The 22420-nt window shown below is 36.0% G+C and overlaps 1 long non-coding RNA gene across 3 annotated transcripts; it reads left to right on the top strand.

The window, feature by feature from the left end:
* The first annotated feature begins 9785 nt into the window (after window positions 1-9785).
* On the top strand, window positions 9786-11737 carry LOC110936560. 3 transcript variants are annotated; one of them, XR_002590118.2, is made up of 5 exons: window positions 9788-10186; window positions 10351-10434; window positions 10630-10741; window positions 10849-10954; window positions 11493-11737. It is a non-coding gene; the product is annotated as an uncharacterized LOC110936560 (long non-coding RNA). The 3 variants fall into 3 exon arrangements; XR_002590117.2 differs by having other exon boundaries at window positions 9790-10186; window positions 10630-10746; XR_002590116.2 differs by having other exon boundaries at window positions 9786-10186; window positions 10630-10954.
* Window positions 11738-22420: the final 10683 nt, after the last annotated feature.

Raw genomic sequence — 22420 nt, 5'->3', positions numbered from 1 at the left:
AAGGATATCCGGGACATGGTCATTAACCCCCCAAAGGCTTTTAAGTAACAAGACTGTTTAAATGAGCCGATCAAATTATTCAATTAACCACCTAAGCGATGGAAGATTTGATGCTCAATCAAGCGGTATTTTATATACCGTAACCAAAACCCGTATAAGGGAAAATAAGTTAAAAGTATTTACCTTTGCAAGTATTGTCCTTAATCAGTTAAATCACAGATATCTTTTACTGGGGCTCCTATTCTGGAACGAAGGTTTTAAAATAACCTATTAGAATCCTAACGGGTCTTTATATTAGCCGTAGCCTAGACCGGTTAGTTTCGACGGATAGATACGGTTTTATCGCGTGAAAGGCGAAAACCGAGAATGGAATGTGATTCTGACCCAACAAGTTCGGAGACTTGTTTTATACGGGTTTAATATTCACACTCTGAATCTTGGGGTCAAAATGATATGGTTTGACCCGTATCGGCTAGTTTATGTAAACTAGTTACATAAACCGAACCGTGCGCGCAATAGGCGCAACGGGTAACCGTAGGAGTCCTACACTGTTTTCCTAAGTCAATACACTTTAAAGAGGTTGTGGTATCAGTAGGATACCTTCCATAATGCCCGTAACGAGTTTTAGTTCATTATACGCCCCGTAGGGGTTTTCCGGTCATTTTAAAGACTTTTAAAGGGATTTCTGAGTTCTACAGGAAACCTGGGTTTCCCGATCAGCTTAATAAGTCTAAAATATCTTATTTATTATTTAAAATCAGTAGCAACTGGAATCGGGTCAAAAGACCTTGTAGAACTCGAGTTTTGGCCGAAAAGGGCATATTCGGTATTTACCGAACCGTAGCCATAACCGCAGGTTATGAGCTGGTTAAAATTAATTAAAAATCTTTAAAAATCCCAAAATATTATTTTACTACAGTGGGTAAAAGTTTTGGTGATGAAATCTTGGTTTAGGTAGGCGTTATGCTAATTGCGCCGTTTATTACAAAAGTTTCTTATAAATGCGCTATTTAGCATAACTCCCATTCTAGACCTCGGATTGGCGTGAAACTTTAGGGACATGCTTAAAATTTTGTAAGCAAGGTAATGGTCCCTTCACGTGTCCGAAATACTCGTTTTATTTTAAAAAGGGCGTTACGGTCAACTTTTAAGTAATTAACGGAAATGCGTAAAAGACTCGGACAAACAACGAACCGGTCACAGAGGGTAATACCATCACGTGACCTGGTCCTAAGAGAGTCCTAAGGCATATCTACATTGTACTAACACGGGTCAGAACTGAAGTTAAAGCAAAAGTCAAACTTTTGCGACTTTCGGCTCCGAACCGGGTCAATATAGCAAATGGTCGAATCAAACGAGCTTAGACAAGTTAATATACTTAATATCATGTTTTATGATCATCAAAACAGGTTTCATAGCATATACATTACAGATTTTGTACAAAATCGCAAAACGGCTTTCTGTTGACTTTTTAAGCATACGTTTGACTCGATATTTGAGCTAGTTAGAGTGGTGATCAGGGGGAACCCTTTTAGAGGTTTATTACCCACATAAATACCAACACATAACTACTTTTGATTTGAGAATTCACTGGACCATTCGTGATTTATCGCAAAGTCAATCATTAGTTACGACGGATTGACTTTTAGGCTAAACTAAGCAAAAACAAAGCCATATAAGGTTTGGCATACTTACAGAGACTTGATGTAAGACTTTGAACTAGAGAAGAACAAAGCCATATAAGGTTTGGCATTACAGGTTGTGCATCCGGCTACCGGAGAATCTCTTGAAGAGGGTGAGATTGTTGATGATCTCATGCCTCAATAGTTGATCACATTGAAAGCGATGCGAGACATTAATGATGATGAAGTTGAGAAGATGCCAAGTGAACCGGAGTCTATAAATGTTGAAAACGTTGATGAGATTGTCTTCGAGGGTGATGTGAAGAAATCATCGTATGTTAGACAGGATGGTACCGAATTTGCTCCTTTGCTACTTCAATGCTAACTTGTGATTGGTTTGAAGTATCGACTCTGATCATGTTTGGGTTGTGGGGTGGGGGATTGTTGGCATAATGAGCTTGTTGTTGTGGTTGTGACTGTGGTGTGGGTATTGACTGTGACAGATAGGTGCTTTGATCAAACTGTGGTTAAGCAGTTGTAACTTGAGGTGTAGGAATGGTTTGTGAAAGATAAGCACTTTGATCCCACTATGGTTGTGCTTGATTGAACTGTTGAAACAGAGAAGAGTTTGTATTGGATACAAACGCCGTTTGAAGCTTCGGTTGTTGAACGGAACTAGAACTAGCTGAAGGACCAAAACCAGGCAAATACATTTCTGTATTCTGAGGAGGTGCAGCTGCAATTCTTTTGGCCTTCCTAATTTCTTCTTCATTCTTGTGTTCTAACTTCTGAATGAATTCATAGAGACTGGCATTGGCTGCATCCAGTGCACCCGTATGTTTCAGAAGCTCAATGAATGGACTCCACTTAGGAGGTAGAGCATCAGTAAACCGTGCAATCATTTCCTGATGGGTAGCATTAACATTGTAAGAACTCTTTCACTAATCAAATGATAGAAACGTGAAGTCATATCATTTAGGGTTTCATTTTCCAAGAACTGAAATGATTCAAACTCTTTCTTTGACAGATCAAGGCGAGTCTTCCTAGACGCTGCATTCCCTTCTCCTCTCGCCACCAATGCATCCCATAGGCTTTTCGTTGTCTTACAATACCCAAATTGATGATAGATTTTTTTGTGAAGTGCTTGTGCTAGTATGGCAAACGCCTTTTTCTCCAAGTCATAAGCTTTCTTATCATCCTCAAGCATATTAGCATAACCTGCTGAAGTTGATGCTGTTGTTTCGAGGGCAGGGTTGACCGCATTAATGAAACACGTCCAAAGTTCGGTGCTTTGCCCTTGAACATACGTATGGAAACGTCCCTTCCATGATGGATAATCATTCATGTGATTTAGCTTTGGCGGGAAATTGTTGCTACCCGTCTCACTCTCGCTCAACAGTAGATTTTGAATACTTTGGTTTTGATTTGATACCAAGGCCCATTGACTCGCACTTATGGACGGTTGTTGTTGAGGTATGGAGTTTGCTAAGTAAGAGGCCATAGATGTCTGATTTGAACTTTGACCTGGTCGTGGGTCCGTACTCCAGTCCCATGGACTTGTGCAACTCATGTTTGATGTATATTAGAGGAATACCTGAACAAGCACTTGAAAACACAACGTTATATTGAACTTGCAAACCTTCTGTTGAAAAATGACAACTTTCTCGACGAAACACTTTCTACGAAACAGAATTAAGTTTGATGAAACAACTTATGACGAAACAGATCTTGTTTTGTCAAAGAAGTTTGAAGAAACAGATGTCTGATTCGTCAAAGGGACCTTTGGCGAAACAACCTTTGATTTGTCGAAGGGACCTTTGGCGAAATGCTTTTGATTCGTCGAAGGGATCTTTGGCGAAACACTTTTCAGTTTCGTCAAAGAGACCTTTGGCGAAATGCTTTTCTGTTTCGTTGACTTTTTGTTTCGTCGAAATCCGATTCGTCAAAAAGGCTGTCAGTTGGTAAAAGTAGGTGAATTGTTTATACACAGTCTGTCAAGTCACACGAATTTCAACATGCTTTTCTTACCAACTTAGAGGTATGGTGGGTAATAGGGTATGTTCAAACACTTTTCAAAACAAAGCAACCTTATCAGTTGGATTAAAAGCAAATATCCCAAGAACACTTTGAATATATTATGAAGGTATGAAAGACTCAAGAACAACTAGTGAATTTTATAATTTCCGAACACAGATTTATGCCTAAAACTTTCAACCAAAACCAACAGTTAGCATGTGAATACTCAAACTAGTATGGTTTTCGGTAAAACTCTTAGCAAACAAACAATATCTATTATTTTTAAGGTTTCTTTTTCCAGAAAATATAAAGTTTTCAAGAACACTTTTGAGCAAAACACAAACACTAGACAACCAAACCGAACTATGTTTGATTTTAAACAAGGATAAGAGCCACTGCTCTGATACCACTTGTAGGTCCCGAAATCGGAGGATCGATTTTCACTACCAAAGCCTTGTTTATAACAAACAAAGTTAAGTGTGCGGAATCCACTTAACTAAGCCAATCAAACATAGAACACAATAACACACAATGGTTAACCAAAGAAACACACTCTTTTGATTAACTGGATGAGATATTACAAACTGATACAAACACAGTTTACAAGCTTGAAGGGTTTTCTCTCATCTCTGAGCCTGAACTGTGACATATATGTGCCTTATATAGCAGATGGGCTGATAAGCTCGACGAATCACAAACTGGGCTGACGAAACAGAAGAAAGCCCAAGACTAAGCCCAATAGTCAACGAATCACATGTGATTCGTTTACCACTTTGACGAAACAGAAACAATTAAGACCAAGTCTGTTTCGTCGACATGTATTCGACGAAACAGAGTGTTTCGCCAAAGGCTGCAATCAGATGACTGTTTCTGCAATAACATGCAGCAGAAACAGAAGGCACTAATAACACAAGTAAAAGACAGAAATACCCTTAACATGCCACATGCATAGTTTTACGACCAATACATAAACTAGGAGACAAACAAGTCAGACACAAGCGGATAGGAGGATATCCGACTTGGTCGACTGCGAATACAGACTCGATAATCAATAAAGACCGTACAAAATACAACCTTACATATAAGACTAGTGACAGACACAAAAATGCATCAACATCTTTTCATTCATTTCTATTCACTAAGAGTATATACACATACAATTTCGGACACTTAAGTCCTTACAAGACAAACCTTAGTCTGTCTATAACCTAAATACGGACAATACAATACAAATTCACTTGTCAGTAGTACTGTAGTAGTACTGTACTGACATTAGAAAAACCACAAATTCGGACAAAAACAAAGAACTTATAAGTTCTTACAAAACCAAAATAACAAATCCCGACAAGCTATCTAAGAAACATAAGTTCTGAAAACTTTAAAATACAAATGCGGACACCCTTATAGACAAACTAGTCCGCATTTGTGCTTTTTAATCACATAGACTTTCAACAATTGGAGAACAACTCCCTCAAGATTTATTCTTTGACAGCATCCAGCATTTATCAACCTTCGGTGAATTTACTGTTACACCCCTAAAAATATCACAAGCGGAAACTGTCACACCCCAAAAACATCGCAGCGGAATTTAAAACGTAGTGGTGACGGAAGTTGGTGCCCATTTCTATCTTGATGTTTGATGCATTATTTTGTTGGACAATATTACTTATTTAAAACATAGATTTTAAACTTAGCGTCTCAAAACACGACATAACCATGACATGATAAAGTTGTCTTTGATCCGCACGGATCTTATTACATTTGTCCCAGAAAGTTTAAAAGTTAGTCCAACATTTATAAGTGACAAAACATGCATCAACAAACACAAGATACGTCATGATTCTCGAAACCGAACTCAAGTACCTGTAGAACATGTTTAAAATCAACTGTCAACACAAAGGAAGGTGAGTTCACATATTCAAATTTAAATAATTTGATCCTGAGGAAAAACTTTCTAATTATGTGTTTTTTTTTTTTTGTAAAACATCCATATAATTTTTTTAGAAAGTCCATTTACTTCCTTAATAAAATCCATGGTCATCCATCGAAATTTTGAAAACTCGACACTAAGTCATTTTCCCTAGTTTTATATATTAAATTCATAGCGTCAACGTTCAGACTTATGTGTTAGCTAGACAATACCAACTATATATTTACCATGTAGGGATAATCAATGCTAGACAATAACCAGAATTTAAATTCGTCGTTTGACTTGACATGGGGCGACCGGTCACGATGGGGTTGTCAACCTAACATATCTACCAACAACTCATTGTGTGCAATACTTAATCGATTAAACGACATCATTGGCGTAGTGTCCATATTGAGTCCATATATGATGTCTGTCTCACGTACAATATATATATATATATATATATATATATATCCTACTAATATGACAAATTTAATATACGATGTTGTACGAATCCCTCTGAAATCCCCACCAAAATGTAAGCCTATGCTGTTACTTATTCTCTTGAGATCAAACAAATTCGTTCTAACCATACAATTGTTTCCCCCAAACATATATTCATCAAAAACGTTTTATCGCGAAACGTATAATTTATCAAACTCCATATATTTTCAACGAAAATATATATTTTATATTAAAAGGTATGTTTTAATCGAAAAACATTATTAAACCCTTTTTGGCGTGTTCTACCCCCAAAACATATACAAAGCAGTAAAAAGAGGGGTTTAGTGACACTCAACTTTGGGTGCGTATTTTTAAATATCGTAATCCCACAGTTTGATTTGTACAGGTCCTATCATATGTAGGAACGATTTATAAATAAACATATCACAAAAATTCTTAGTTTCTCTGCTTCTTAGAATTTTCACAAAACTTTGAGATTTTCTCAAAAAATCATCGTTTTTGATTATGTTGGAACGTTAATATATATATATATATATATATATATTTAATATTTTTGCGACTTGAACGATTTTATTGGTGACCGTCATCATGTAAATCCATTAACACTCCCGTCTATACGCAATATATCTACGATTTACGCGTCGTAATATATATACATAAACGTTCACATAAATTATTATTGAAACACACGTAATCTTGTTAACTTATCTATTTTGTCATTTTTAAGGCAAATATACATAAAATATCTTATATGTATCAAATGCTCGACAAACAAGTTACACATTTAACGCGATTTTTACCGTTCCTATCGCATAAAACGCACAAGTATACATGAATAGTCTAAATTTCCAATATCATGTTAAAACTTAACATATTTTCATATTCACATTTTTAAATCACATAACACATTTTAACACATAAGGTTCACTCAAAATTTACCCATACTAGTGTTCATTGAAAAGTGTGTATTTTAGTGATTCGGTAACGTTTTAGGGCGCCGGAAGTCAGGTATGACTAACCAAACACCAAGTACACTTAAAATTTGTTAAAATATATATTTTTAAACTATAAATATCAGTTTACTACTTACTGATCTAAATCATTTTTATAAAAATCATTCGAAAAGCCGATTTTTGACCGTTTTAACACATAGTTTTGCGTTAAACGTTACTATAATCATCCAAACTCGGAATGAATTGATATTTTAACACAATACATATTATTTACTAATTAAAATAGTGGTTATAATCAGATTAGTGCATTTTTTGTATAAGTCACATAAATCATGCGATTTCACGTATTTTACAACACTTAACGCACCAAGTACGACATGCAAAGCTAGTAAACTTTATGAGAAAAGTTTTATACCATTTTAACACTTCAAATATTCCTATTTTTAGTGTTTAGAATCTCATTAAAATTTATTTTTATCAAATCATACTCAAATTCATCCTTTTACGATCACATATCAACATGCATGTCCAAGTATGTGCATCTAATGCACCCATATCATAAGACCATCATACCACATGATCTTAAATGCATCAAAGAACATATTTATTTCATGTTCATATAAATCAAAAGCTTTATATATATACATATATATATATATACATATATATATATATATACATATATATATATATATATATATACATATATATATATATATATATATATATAGGGTAGGGTTCCAGCGTGAACAACCTCCCAAGAGTGAACTGCGTGAACATATATGGATCATTGATTTCCTTTTTAGTTGTTAAGGGTAGGATTATAATTATATAAAAAATTATATTTAAATCATTATTTTAATAATTGAATTAAGTTACATCTTTCCTAATTTAAATTCATTATCAACATTATGTTTATTTATTAATAAGATAATTACCAAAACAAACAAGAAATCACCAGATTTCAATTTTAATTTTTATTTCAGATTTCATCACCAGAATTCAAATTTTGATTTTTAAGATCCACGTAACCTTCATATTTCAACGTATACACATGTGTACTTGGATATAAAAAGAACAATACACATGTGTACTCAGCATCGTACATATTTGTACAGTAATTCACAGGTGTACATCAACATTCAATACAAAAAAAATTCTGAGTTATCACATAAACAGACGATATACACATGTGTACATCGCATTAAAAAGAGGACAAAATCAGAATAAACATGTGTACATCGCATTTAAACAAATAATTATTTTAATAATTGAATTAAGTTATATCTTTCCTAATCCTTTATTTGATTTATGAGAGATTTATGCAATCAATTTAAGATTGAAATTACACATATACCCTTTTTGTATTTAATTAAATGAAAAAAATAACCAAATAATTACCATCATGCCACTCACTTTAATCTCAAGATCATAAAAATCACCAGATCAGTTCACGCAGTTCACTATTGGGATTTTGTTCACGTTTGAACCTAATCCTATATATCCTATATATATATACACGACATATATACAGACATATATGAACTTCCAAAAGTTCATTTTTTATCATATTCATCTCAAATCACAAAACCCTTTTTAGAACATTCTTTTATGATACCTTTTTGACCCATGCATGTAGCCATCTTTCAAGAATCAAGTCAAACAAGAATCATTCAACAAAATCAAAATCAAAACATAACTAACTACACATACTCATACAACTTTTAGCCATACATACATACATATACACACTCATTTTTACTTTGTTTAAAATCTCATTCATTATTAGTTTCAAGTTTGTGATTAATTCCAAGTTCAAGAGAAACCTTCCAACATCTTTAGCATCGCTAAAAATCAAGAATGTGATTTTGAAAATAAGTTTATACCTTCAAGATTTCTTAATGGGTTTTTGAAAAACATGATGATATGAGGCCTTGTACTTGCTTGAACTTTCTTGGAATCACTTCTAAACCTCCATATTAGCTTGGAATCACCTTGGAATGCCTTTGATTCTTCAAGAAATGGTTTGAAATTTTGAATGTGTGTGTTATGGGGGTGTTCGGCTGATCTATGTAATGGGAGGGAGAGAGAGTGAATTTTAGATATTGATTTGTTAAAATGGAGTGTTTAGAAAGTTTAAAAGATTAGGTTCAAGACACAAGGATCCACCTGGCAAGCTCTTGCATATTCAAGGTGGGTGGCACCTCCCCTAGCCGCCACCTTTACCATCTCTCTCCTATATACACACACAATATCATATACATATATATATATGTATATATATATATATATATATATATATATAAATATAGGGGATGGTTCAAATGAAAACCAATTTTATTGTGAAAACACGAAAACTAACTAAAAAAAGCCTAAAAAACACACAAAATTTTTTTTTTCAATTTTTTTTATAAAAATCGCTGGTTTTTATATATAAAAAAAACTTTTTTCAAAAAAAAAAAATTTGTGTAGTGCACATGTGTAGTACACATACACATGTGCACTACACAATTTTTTTTTTTTTGAAATTTTTTTATATAAAAAAACCTGCGAAATTTGGTTTGCAAAAAAAAAAAAAAATTGTATGTTTTTTTGGCTTTTTTTAATTAGTTTTCGAGTTTTCATAATAACTAGTGGTTTTCATTTGAAACTTCCTCTATATATATATATATATATATATATATATTACTATATATAATGTATATAAGAGAGAGAAAGTTGGATGTTGAAAATTTAAGAGTTGTATAACTTTTAATGCATATGTTGCAACCATTGATGTAGCAATTGATTTGTAGTACTGATTTGAGTGAGATTGCCCAAAATGTACAATTAGTCTCTATCTGGTTCTAAAGAAGAATTCAGCCATACACCAAAGAAAACATCTCTTGAGCATTCACTGATTTGGGTGAGATTGCCCAAAATGTACTATTAGTCTTTCTCTGGTTCTAAAGAAGAGTTCAGCCATACACCAAAGAAAACATCGCTTTGAGCATTCAAATTTTGAATTTCACCTCTCCATTTCCCCAAATGTTTAGCTTTTGAATTCCACCGAGCAAAGCAATCCATTGACTTTCTCATATCTCATTCTTCACAGTTCACGCCAACTCAACTCATCTGGTTTTCTCTCTACGCACAACATCATCTGGTTCTCTCTATTAGAGATGATTAGAAGCATGAAGCTTCAAATCTGATATTAGATCGATCAAGCAAGTTATCCGGTAAGAAAGCTAAAACCTAATCGTGTTTCATTTATGTTGTTCTCTTGAAAACTTCATGTGATTTCCTCTTTTTCTCTCATAATTAGAACGTTTAGGAAGCATCTTCATACCAACACCCCTTCCCCTGCTCTCTTCTTTTTATCCATTTTATCTTCTTCTTTCAGTGGCACTCACGGAGGTGTAGACTTCACAGTCTTAGAGGTGAGTTCTTGGCACTCACCGGAGGTGTAGATTTCACTGTCACAGAGGTGCGTTCTCTTTTCCTTACCTTCTTTGCATTCAATCCCTATTTTGTGAATTTTGGGCTTATGTTTTTTTATACCATAAAGATGAACATGGATTTATATCCTGAATTTGAGGTTTCTTACAAGGGCACACAGAGAACCCACTAGAAATCAGTTTGATTTTCATCCCATTTGACTTATTTCTTTTTGTATTTTTAGGTAAGGGGTTAGATTCTGAAACTGGAAGTACTGTTGGTGGAGGAAACATGGTTGGAAGTTTTTTCTTTATATAGTTCTACCCCATATGGCCAGCTAAAAGCTATCATCATTGGTCAGGTGTTTACTTGAATTTGTTTAAAATTAGATCTGTAATTATAGTTTTGTTTGTATAAATATTTGGACGATAAGTACACGGGTTGAAGCGAGCTGGTTTTTTAGAGGAAGGGGTGACTCAAGTTCAGATGCGAGTTCAGAGAGTAGTGAGAGTGCCGCTGAAGATAATTTGTTATTCTTTTACCAGTTGGATTTGGCAACGCCAGCACAGGTTTTTACATGCTTTTTTCATTGTATATGGGGCAGGATGGGTGGGTCAGTGGTTTGGGTAACGAGTCAAATATAAGGGTTGTTTATCGGGTCTCTCTCTCTTTAAATGATAAAAATCTACCTCTACTGATATGGAAACACAACTAACTTTAAAAGATGGTAGCCTAGAGTTACCAGATTGGGCAAGCAATATAACAAGCATTTGAGGCTTTGTGTTCTTAGGAAAAAGTATGTTTTGTATCAGCATTTTTATTGTAATAATCAAAAAGAAAAATATATAGAAAGTTAAATATAATTCTGATATTGTGTGATGAACTCTGGTCCATCTGCCCATGTTGTCCTCAGTTGTGTAACACCATGTCTTAAAAGTCACAAACATCAATAAATATATAATGTTAATGAGATTGAACGAAAACAATCTAATAATCTTATACTAAAGTTATATATAAGATTAGATAGTTGTACCAGTGGATGGTGACATTGTATCTAGCTTTCTTTGTAACAAGTATCACTAAAGTATCTCCATTGTTCACTTCTAGGTTCAGACACGGGAATCGCTTGTTGACCATGATGGAATTATGGGTTTCGCATAGCCTCTTGGGAAGACGGATTAAATCCCAATTTGAATTTGAAGCCTATATGCCAAGCTTTTGCTGAAGAAAAGAAAAGTTAACGTTTAAAGTTTGTTTGGTCAAGAATATAGATCAAGAATTCCTGTCCAACTCTACCTAACCTAAAGATGTTTATTATTATTTATTAATATTTATTATTATTATTATTATTATTATTATTATTATTATTATTATTATTATTATTATTATTGCTACAGGAAGTGGCTGAGCTTTTACATGGGGCACATTTACTATGTTTAATTAACGAGGACGATTGATTGATAGTGCCTGTGACGATCCTTTAGTTCAAGTTCTTTTCTTGACCATTACGTACATTTGACATTGATTTGCACTCTTTCCGTGGTACTAATTATGTTGTATGTGTTCTCATAACTTGCTGAAGCTATAATTTTAAAAAGTTGATAAAAATTTACAAACAATTCGGTTTAACAGGCCAGGCCGTGTTCGTATGGAACCACAAAAACTCATGTTGTGTTTGTCTTCATGTGTCTCGTGCAATTTCGGGTTTGGGCCAAGTTTTTAGATTCGCGTCGGATTTGATCCGTAAACACATGACCCATTTAGCATGCTTAGTATTTTTTTTATATACTTTACTTGTTTAAGTGATAAACAATTAATTGGTTTTCTAAATAGATTTGCCGACTTTCAAGTTTCAACCCATTTGACCAATTCTTGTTTAGCCTTTTTGTGTGTATGTGTTTAGCAGTCTACCCACAAGAGATAAAACATAGCCTAATACAATTTAATCATATGCAGACATTTTGAAATTGTTATGTCAATTAGTTTCATAAAAGTCAAAGTATTTCAATCTTTTATACATGTTTTGTGAGTAGAAAAGACTGATCGAAGAGATGAGATACAAAGGCAGGGTAAGAGAGATTAGAGTAACAAATTAAGGCCTTTACTAGACCACCCGCCACACCAGCCTTCTTCCCGTATCTTCATAGTCAAATTGTTGATGCAAGTTTGTACACATCATGGGATACCATATAGTTCCAATGTAGCCATTTACTTCCATTTATGCTGTCAGGATCACTTTATTCATCCGCCTCTAGCTTAGAAAAATTAGGGTGAGCGGGGCACTCCCCTCTTAGGGGAGTCCCCTCTCTTACATACACCCAATCAGGTTATGCCACGTCAACTCCCCTCTTAAACTCCCCTCACACCCTCAATTTGATGGCATCACTCCACTCACACAATTGGTTGAAAAAGAGTGGACCCACATTAACAACCAATCACCCCCTCTCTCTCTCATCTCTCTCTCTCTCCTCTCTCACGCGGTGAACCCTCCCCGATCTTGGTCACCGAATTCACTCACCGCGGGGATGGCGGCGGTGTTCTCGCTCGGGGACTTGGGTCACCGCGCCACTCCCCGCATGGTGCCCCGTTCACCCTTAACATTGACTGTTGTACGAGTCATGGGATACCATGGAATTCCAATGTGGCCATTTGCTTCCGTTCTTGTTGTCAGCAACTCATAGGATAATATTCTTCATCCTCCTCTAGCTTAGAAAAAATCAACGTTGACCATTATATATTGTTTTGCCTAAGTTTTTTATATAAATTAAACAATCTAGACATGATGATCATTGGGGTTCTTAGTCGTCGTCGCCGCATCGCGCAGGTTCCCTACTAATATATATTGTTTTGCCTCAATTTCATGTCTTTTAAATAAAAGTTTTAGCCCAACTGTTGTTTTGGCTAATAACCGAAACTAAAAGAACTGAGCAAAAATCGGCAATGGAACCGAATAAACCGAATTGATTAACCGAAAATTGATTGGTTAATAAAATAGACAAACCAATGGCTTCGGTTGAGGATAATAGCCACACCAAAAGAACCATGCACACCACGATGAAATGGATTAATGATATAACTTTGCTTATGAACGTATATCCGCCGCAATAATACTACAATAAATATTATACAAACACGAAAACTACCAGAAACGAGTATCGCAATGCAAATTGTCACCCCGCCGCATCGCGCGGGCACCCTGCTAGTATATATATATATATATAGGGTAAGGATAGTGTAAAATGGGCCTAATGTGTGAGAAGTGTGAGAAGTGTATTATAACACTATATATAATACTATATAACACCCTATAAACACCGTATAACAATATGTAACACCATATAATACCATATAACACTATGTAACACTATATATCATTATATAACAAATATAACACTATACATCTATCATAGGCATGCTATCAGACAACCTATAGTGTTATATTTGTTATATAATGATATATAGTGTTACAAAGTGTTATATGGTATTATAAGGTGTTACATATTGTTATACTGTGTTTATAGGGTGTTATATAGTATTATATATAGTGTTATAATACACTTCTCACACTTCTCACACTTTGAGCACTTTTTACAGGATCCTCTACCTATATATATATATATATATATATATATATATATATATATATGTAAATTGGTGTTAAAAACAGGTATTTTATTTTACTGGATACCGGGTATTTTATTTAGCGTTTTAATCTAGTTTTAGTGCGTTTTAAATTATTTTTGTCATTCTATAAAATAATCACACCAAATTATTACTGAAATGATTACCAGTTGCCTTGACTGGCTGCGTTGACAGTATTTTGTCTAATACGCGCAGTATCGCGCGGTACCCGCTCAAACTCGAAAAATAGAGTTTCTAAGTATTTTACTTTATTTTTCCTCAAGAATATGATTAAAATTATTATTCTAATCATAACAGAATATTTTTAGGATTTTAACACTGATCGGGTGGTCACCTACGTTCGTTTCGCATTTTAACTATTACACGATAAGCGTAATCTTAAAATTGCCAACATAATTCTTACCAAGGTTTAAATTTACAAACTCATTAAATATCATATGTAAACAACATAATCAGTCAAATACAACCTTTTATCTATTCCCAACACGTGTTACAGTTGTACGGTACAGCCTGAAATGTCGGGTGTCACAGAAACCCCGGTGAGGCGTGTGACGTACCAGGATCTAGCCACCAATCACATCGAACTCATAACAAGATTTCAAATAAAATTTTTCATTCATTAGAATAAAGTATTACAAAACATTAATTATAACTCAATGTGTTCAATGGAAACAATATTCAATGTTTCATCAATTCCAAGCCCAAATGTATGTACCCATTTAGTCTCGTTTCGTGTTTCCATGTATCTCGACCCATGACCTCTCCAGCATCCCAGACAGCAAGTTCCACATAGATGTACCTATCGACCTGCAAGCATGCAGAAAAAGTGTATCAGCATAACCCTGCGAGTTCACAGTTTTGCAAAACGTTTGGTAACCAAGTGTTTAGTTTTATGACATGTTGATAATAACTCGATACCGCAAGACGGCTGTTGTTTGCCCTTCCCCAATTCTATGTCAAACATTGGTCATGTGGTTAAGGTCATTAGTTCACGCTCGTCCTATCCAGGTACGTCGTGAGGGTGCCAAGCCTAATAGCGCTATCAACTAATAACCCACTAATAACCCCTGTTGCCCTACAAGCAACTAGTTCGGTAGTAAGATGGGACTAGAGTGATAGAAATGAGTGTATTATCCAACATCAACATTAACTGAAATCTGCCTCATATCCCCTACAAGGATATGGGTTTGTAAAGTATCCCCTAGAGGGATGAAATGTTTGTTTGTTTGTTCATTTGTCCCCACTGGACGCGTGCTTGTAAAGAGTGTAGTGAACTCACCTTAGATTGCTCGGTATGTTATGTTACTTGTTCTAAGTTGGTCAACCGAACCCTAACGTGGTTACCAATGATAGTCGGTTTCGCATTCACTTAAATTACATTATTTTTGCACACATTAAGCAAGTATCATACAAACAACACATATCAACTTTCTAACACATCTTAACTAGTAATTTCCACCACATACCTTCTACTAACATTTAAGCACATAGCATGGCAGTTTATTCATAGTGTGCGATTCAAGAAACATAAAGCTCAGATAAGTGTGTGGCCTGATTATATTCGTACAGTTCAGATTGTATGTGTGAAAAGGTCTGCAGCCCATTGGTGTTGTGTACGGCCCAATACCACCAGCTCAAGTTGAAGTGTGCGACCTTAAGCAAGTGTGCGATCAGAACATGAGTGTGCGACGTGTTTTATTTGTGCGATCCATGTATGGCCCGGCCCACATCACTCCATAGCCTACGTTAATGTGCGATCGGACAGAAGTGTGCGACCACAACTCTGGTGTGCAACATGCCTAGTTTACGCACAGTGCAAGGATGTGCGGTTTGGGACGTGCACGTGGGACTGAGTGTGCGAGGCTCACCAGTGTGCGATTGACCCTAGTCAAACACTTCCGTATTTCCCGTAAAACACCCCAATCAAAAACAAATTGCATTGAAGGGGTGACATCAAAAAACACATATTAATCCTGAAAACCGGACTCTTTTTCCCAAAACCACTTTTGTACCCGGCCTCTGTTTTCACCATTTTCCCTCTATAAATCCTAACACAAATCACAACACAGTCACTACTAGAAAATGGAACTTTTCAACATGTTTTTCCGTCACAAATGCGTCGCAGATCTGAATTTGCAACGCATTTGTAACAAAAAACCTAATGTTGGAAAAAGCCCCATTGAAAACTTTTTGCAACGCATTTACTACGCAAATTTCAACTTATTTGCAACGGAAATATTGTGTTGGAAATTTGTAACGCATTTCCAAGGATTCTTTAATTACTTTTGCATAAGATTTGTGACGTGTTTGCAACGAAAATATGTGTTGGAAATTTATTTGTAACACATTTCCTACGCCATTTCTTAAAGAATTTGCAACGCATTTGTAACAAAATATTTATAAAAAAATTAAACAAAAACTGGAAAATTTAATTTACTGTATAAAATTATTTTTTTTTCTTCTTTTTGCTGAAAATTGCATGAAAAATCACCAAAAAAATATATAGAAAAGAGTAAAAAACCTGCTTTAAATTCACCGTACTTCGAAAATTAATACATAACGCAAGTTCTAGTGTTTTTAAACCACAAACTAACATGCGTATATGTCTAAAAAGACAAACATAAACGTCTCCAAAAGGTTACAGAGTGTTTCATACTTCCAGTCTTCTTTCTCCACATTCAAATAGAACTTTTTAATACCTTCCAAAGTGAGTTCATCACGCTTCACAAGAATCCTAACTTGGTTTGCTGCGGAGAACACATCAACATGAACCTTTGATGGCAACAACCGGAAGATATCATAGATCTGGAACAAGAAAAACCACTTGTTAGGCACTGATTATTCCTATTAAAATGTAATTTGACCATATATACCTGATCCTTGAATCCCATTGAAAGCATTTCATCAGCCTTATCAAGAGCAAATGCCTTGATGTAATCAGAACGAAGGGACTATCTACATAACAGAGCTCCGAGACTGTCGCCTACAAGTGAAAGTTTTTAGGATGACAAATCATGCAAATAAATAATTAGAGCCCAGAAGAATTAATGCCATATACAAATGAAAAGAAAATTAAGTTGAAAAAAATGTTGGTACACTTTGTGTGGACGCAACTCGGCTCGGTTCGACTCGGCTCGGTTTGACTTGGTTTCGACACGGTTAGGTTCGGCTCAAGCCCAACGTCACGACATTCCTCCGTCGTGCGCCCCAGAGTTCGACACGCGAAGCACGAAGCACCGTGAGCCGTTTCCCGCCGCGACATCATCATGACATCATCATGATGATGTCATGATGATGTCATAAGTTGGCTAATCTTCACAAGTTGATGTATCAGAATGTACGTAAAGCTTGGGCCAATCAAATTGAACGCAGAATGAATGTTGGGCCATTACATTTGGGCGAGAACTTCAACTTCAACTTCAACTGGGCCGGACCCCTATTTTAGTCAACATGTATGTCGACGAAACACATCTTGTTTCGTCGACTTTGATGAATGATTATTTTGTTTCGTCGACGTAACACTTGTTTCGTCGACTGTGATGTGTTTCGTCGTAGTGTTTCAGTATATATACACAGATAACAGACAGAACACATTAGACAAGTCTGAATAGATTTGAGAGCGAACACTGTAAACACACACACACTGAGAGTTTATGAGAGCATCTTGTAAACATTGTATTGTAACCGTTTTCTAGATTAATACAATGGAGTGTTAATCGGTGAATCTTGTGTTTTACGTGTTCGTCACTTGGTTTAACTTACCCGTTTGGATTCCGCACTTTCGGGTATGTCGGAAAACAGGGAATAGAGGTTACTCGATCCTCCGGGTGGACCTACAATTGGTATCAGAGCGTTTGGCTCGATTCCTTGTTAAAACCAAGTTGATTTTCTTGTGTTTTTCTTGATTTTGAGCTTTGAAAAAAAATCATACTTTTTCTGGAAAAACCTTGTTAAAACCTTGAAAATCATGATTGTTTTGCTTATAGTTCATATAAAACCTTGTTATAACTCTTGTATACATGTTAGTTTTGGGTTTTTATTGAACTTTATTTGCAAAAGTGTGTTTGAAAAATTTCTGGTAACTTGAATCTTCATCCAGTTCATCAAATCTTCAAACTGTTCTTGATAATATACATGTTTGATCTTTATTTGTTTCTGATGTATTGTGTTTGTTGCTGATTATTAAAACAATTGTTTGACATTTGTGACATAAAATGATTGTTGTTTACTTGAAAATGGTGATCAACAGTAGTGTATACTTTGAATATTGTGGCTTGTGTCAGGGATAAGATTTGCTTTATTTGTAAAATATCCACACAAACAACTTGTTTGGTCAGAGTATCATTCTTATCAGATCTGTTTCGTCGAACAAAAAGGATCCAACAAAACTGAACTGAGCTTCGCATTTCATTGGGCTTCACTATTGGGCTTCATCTGTTTCGTCGACCAAGGAACTATTTCGTCGATTATCAACATAATCACATTCTGTTTCGTCGGGCCTTATTTAAATTGTGTTTCGTCGTTCATCAGACATTATTCTGTTTCGTCGGAATTCTGAGTTTCGTCGCACAAGACAACATTAAATCAGTTTCGTCGAGCATAGTTCAAGATTCTGTTTCGTCGCATATCAAACATCAACTTGTTTCGTCGTTCTCTTGTTTCGTCGATCAACACACAACTGTTTCGTCGTTCATCATAATTCAACCTGTTTCGTCGCATTCTATTTCGTCGTACAGAATCATTAATTGTTTCGTCGTTCATTACTGTTTCGTCGATCATTAATCTGTTTCGTCGAGTAATATAGTTTCGTCGAACTGTTTAAAATTTTTAACAGTAGCTTTGCAAATCATATTTAACGGTTTGATTTGAGTGATTTGTTCAGGTATTCGTTATTAAACATCAAAAATGAATCTGAATTGGTGGGGTAATCCGTCAACTGCAGAGAGCAAGTATACAAACACACGTTTATCTCCCTCATGGGCTGAATCATCTGTTCCCACATCTAATACAGAAAGCAAGTATCATAGCACCGGTTTGTCACCATCATGGGCAAAATCTCCCGCACCCGCATCTTCACAAGCGAATCAAATGTCGACCGGTCAATGGGCGTTTTTTTCAAATCAAACTCCAAGTATTCAAAGTATACTCCTAAGCGAAAGCGAGACCGGAAGTCTGAATCGTCCACCGAAACTGATGCACATAAACGAATATCCTGGCTGGGTAGATAGATTTCAGACGTATGTAAATGGGCAAAACACAGAACTGTGGTTATGTTTTACTACAGATTTCGATCAAGCTCTTGAGGCTGCTGGTTCAACTGCCTTGACATTTGCCGATCTTTCGGAAGACCAAAAAAAGGCATATGATTTAGAAAAGAAAGCATATGCTATTCTGACTCAGGTGATGAGCAATGAAATATATCATCAATTCGTCAGTTTCAAGACGTCAAAGCGATTGTGGGATGCATTAAAGACAAGGGGTCTAGGAAATGAAAAGTCACGCCAATTGCGACATGACTTACTCAAAAAGGAGTTTGATGGGTTCACATGTATGACAAGTCGATTCTATCATCTGCTGACTGAATTGGGTAATTATGGGGTAGTAACAACTCCAGCAGAGGTAGTCACAAAGTTTACTGATGTATTGCCACCTCAATGGAATAGTTTCTTGGAAATTCTCAAATACAATGGCGCATTGGCTACGACAAACATCAATGACTTCGTTCAGCTCTTGGAGAACAAAGATGAGGAAGAAACCCTAAAGGCGAAAAGGGTTCCAGTGCGACAAGATCCTGATATGTACTATGGAACTTCTAGCACTTCTGCAAGGCCAGTTTCACATGCTCCACTTTAGACAGCGTTTGTCACAAGCACAGATTTATATGGCAATACGATACAAGTTCCGGTAAAGCCAGCTTCAACCACAGACTTGTATGGAAATCCACTACAACCAGCTCCACAATAGCAAAGCTATCGGCCATCTACCGTAGCAACTGATTTGTATGGGAATCCACTTCATGTTCAACAACAAGCTTGTTATGGAAGCACATCATCTGCTGGTCAGCCATCAAAGTCAAATACAATACGGCTTGACACGTCAAACTTCTCCAAAGTTAGCGTTGAAGTAGCTAAAGATCATATGGAGATACTAAACACATTGGTGAGCTCGTATTATGGGTTGATTGCAGGGCAGATCGGAAACATCAATCTAACTCAAGAAGATTATCAACAGATCGATAAATAAGAGATGGATATGATGGACATCAAATGGGCTTTCGTTAGTGCTGTAAGGCGAGCTAAAGACTTCATGGAACGGACGGGTAGAACCAGCTTGGAAAGCAAGAAAGATACCAAGTATGGGTTCGACAAGCAATCCGTCAAGTGCTTTAACTGTGGTGAACGTGGTCATTTCAAATGTGAATGCACAAAGCCAGTACAACATGGTAACCAGAATCCTTTCAGAGGTCAAGACAACCAACAAAATCAGAATCAAACCAGGAATGATGATCGCACCTTGGTCCCTGCAAACAATCAAGCAGGACATCGAACACCAATCTGGCTCTTGTGGTGCAAATAGATGAAGGTTGCGACTGGTCAATGCAATTAGGCATTGGTGATCAGGGAGGAGCAGCTTGTTTTGCTGAAGCTGCTAAAGATTTGAAGCACGCCAGTGGTGGAGAATCTTCCGCCAGTGGTGGTGAATCTTCAGATGAAGAGAGTTCTGGTGATTCAAGGAGTTCAGATGAGGAAGTCTCAACCTCAGGCGAAGATTTTTCTGATGATGTATCTAATGGGAGAATCGATGCAGATATCGATGAATTGTTAGGAGAAGCTGCAGTAGGGAATGATAGAAGATCTATTTTGGTGGATCAAGCTGCTTATTCTTCTTCTTCTCTCCATTCAGCCTTTATGGCTAATGTCGACAATTCATCAAGGCAGGTATGTGTCGATGAATCAACTGTTGTTAATTGTGATAATTATGCTAGCTTAAGTGTTAAATGTGCTGATTTGGATGCTAATATATCTGAGTTGCAAAGCAAACATGATGCTTTAAATGTTGAATTGTTTGACTTGCAAAACAAACATGTTTCTTTAGATGCTAAGCGGTGTGATTTGTAAAGCAAACATGAGGCTTTGCAAAACAAATATGAAGTGACAAATATCCACAATCAAAAGTTGATAGTGGATCTCTCAAAATGCAAAGAGGCTAACATGTTTTATGAAAACCATGAAAAGGAGTTTAAAACGGTGGTTGCAAATTTAAGAAAAGATAAAACCGAACTGACAAAAATGGTTTCAAGAAAACAAACAGACATAAACTGTTATATTAATCGTCTTGAGATTATGCAAAAAGAGTTAGTTTGTACAAAGCGTGAAAGTGAGATGATCCGGCTTAAGCTAGACAGTTATTCAAACTCTAGATATGTGCTGGATCACATCATTGGCACACAAAAAGAGAAAAAGGATGTCACGTGCATTGGATACAAGAAATGTCCACCACCTATTAGACAAAATTATGATGCCATGCCTGATGAGGAGAATAGAACTCTTTATGAGGAATCTGTTCCTTTAGACATTGAGGAATTTGCAACGGGACTTGGATACAAACCGGAAGTATCATCAGATTCGGATGTGTCAGCAGATACATGTGTGTCTTCTGCTGAACAGAATCAGGATCCTCTAGTTATTATTGAGAATGCTGATTCTTCTGATGATGAATCCGATGATACTGACTCAGCACAGTCTGATGCGGTAATCAAAGAAGAGGACATACCTCTTGAGAATCATATTCTATGTGATCCTCCCGCAAAACCTGCTAAGACTGCTCTGGTCGAGTCCACGTCTGCAAAAGAGTCTGAAAGTGTGAATTTGCTGTACACTCTTGTTGGTGATGATAAAATCTACTCTGACAAAAGATTTTCCTATTAAGAATGTTAATCAATCTTTAATAAGTAAAATTTTTGAGGATTCAACAAGTAAGTTCTTGGGAAAGACAGGATCACACGTTGTGGTAACACAGTGTCCTCCTATCCCAAAGGCTGAAGTTCTAAACCAATATGGCAATCAAAAATTACCAACGGTGAAAAAGCAGCAAAATCATACCAAACCAAATGGTAAATCAACGACTCAAGGTCGAAAGGAACCGATCCAAAAGAAGAACAAGAAAGTGAACTTTGTGAAATCAACGGGAACAGATAAACTTGAAACATTTGCCAATAAATCTAACTTAGATCATGTTAATCAAGTTAAAATGTTGAAAAGAAATGAACCAAATAGTTCAAAACCAAGTACCTCGGGATCACAAAGTTCATCATCGACAAGACAATCACATGATACTTCGGGGTTTGTAGAACGAAGATCATGTTTTTCATGTGGTACATTTGGACATATTAT

The sequence above is a fragment of the Helianthus annuus genome, chromosome 2, assembly GCF_002127325.2.
Source record: "Helianthus annuus cultivar XRQ/B chromosome 2, HanXRQr2.0-SUNRISE, whole genome shotgun sequence".
NCBI lineage: Eukaryota > Viridiplantae > Streptophyta > Magnoliopsida > Asterales > Asteraceae > Helianthus > Helianthus annuus.
This window is presented reverse-complemented; position numbering and strand designations above follow the sequence as displayed.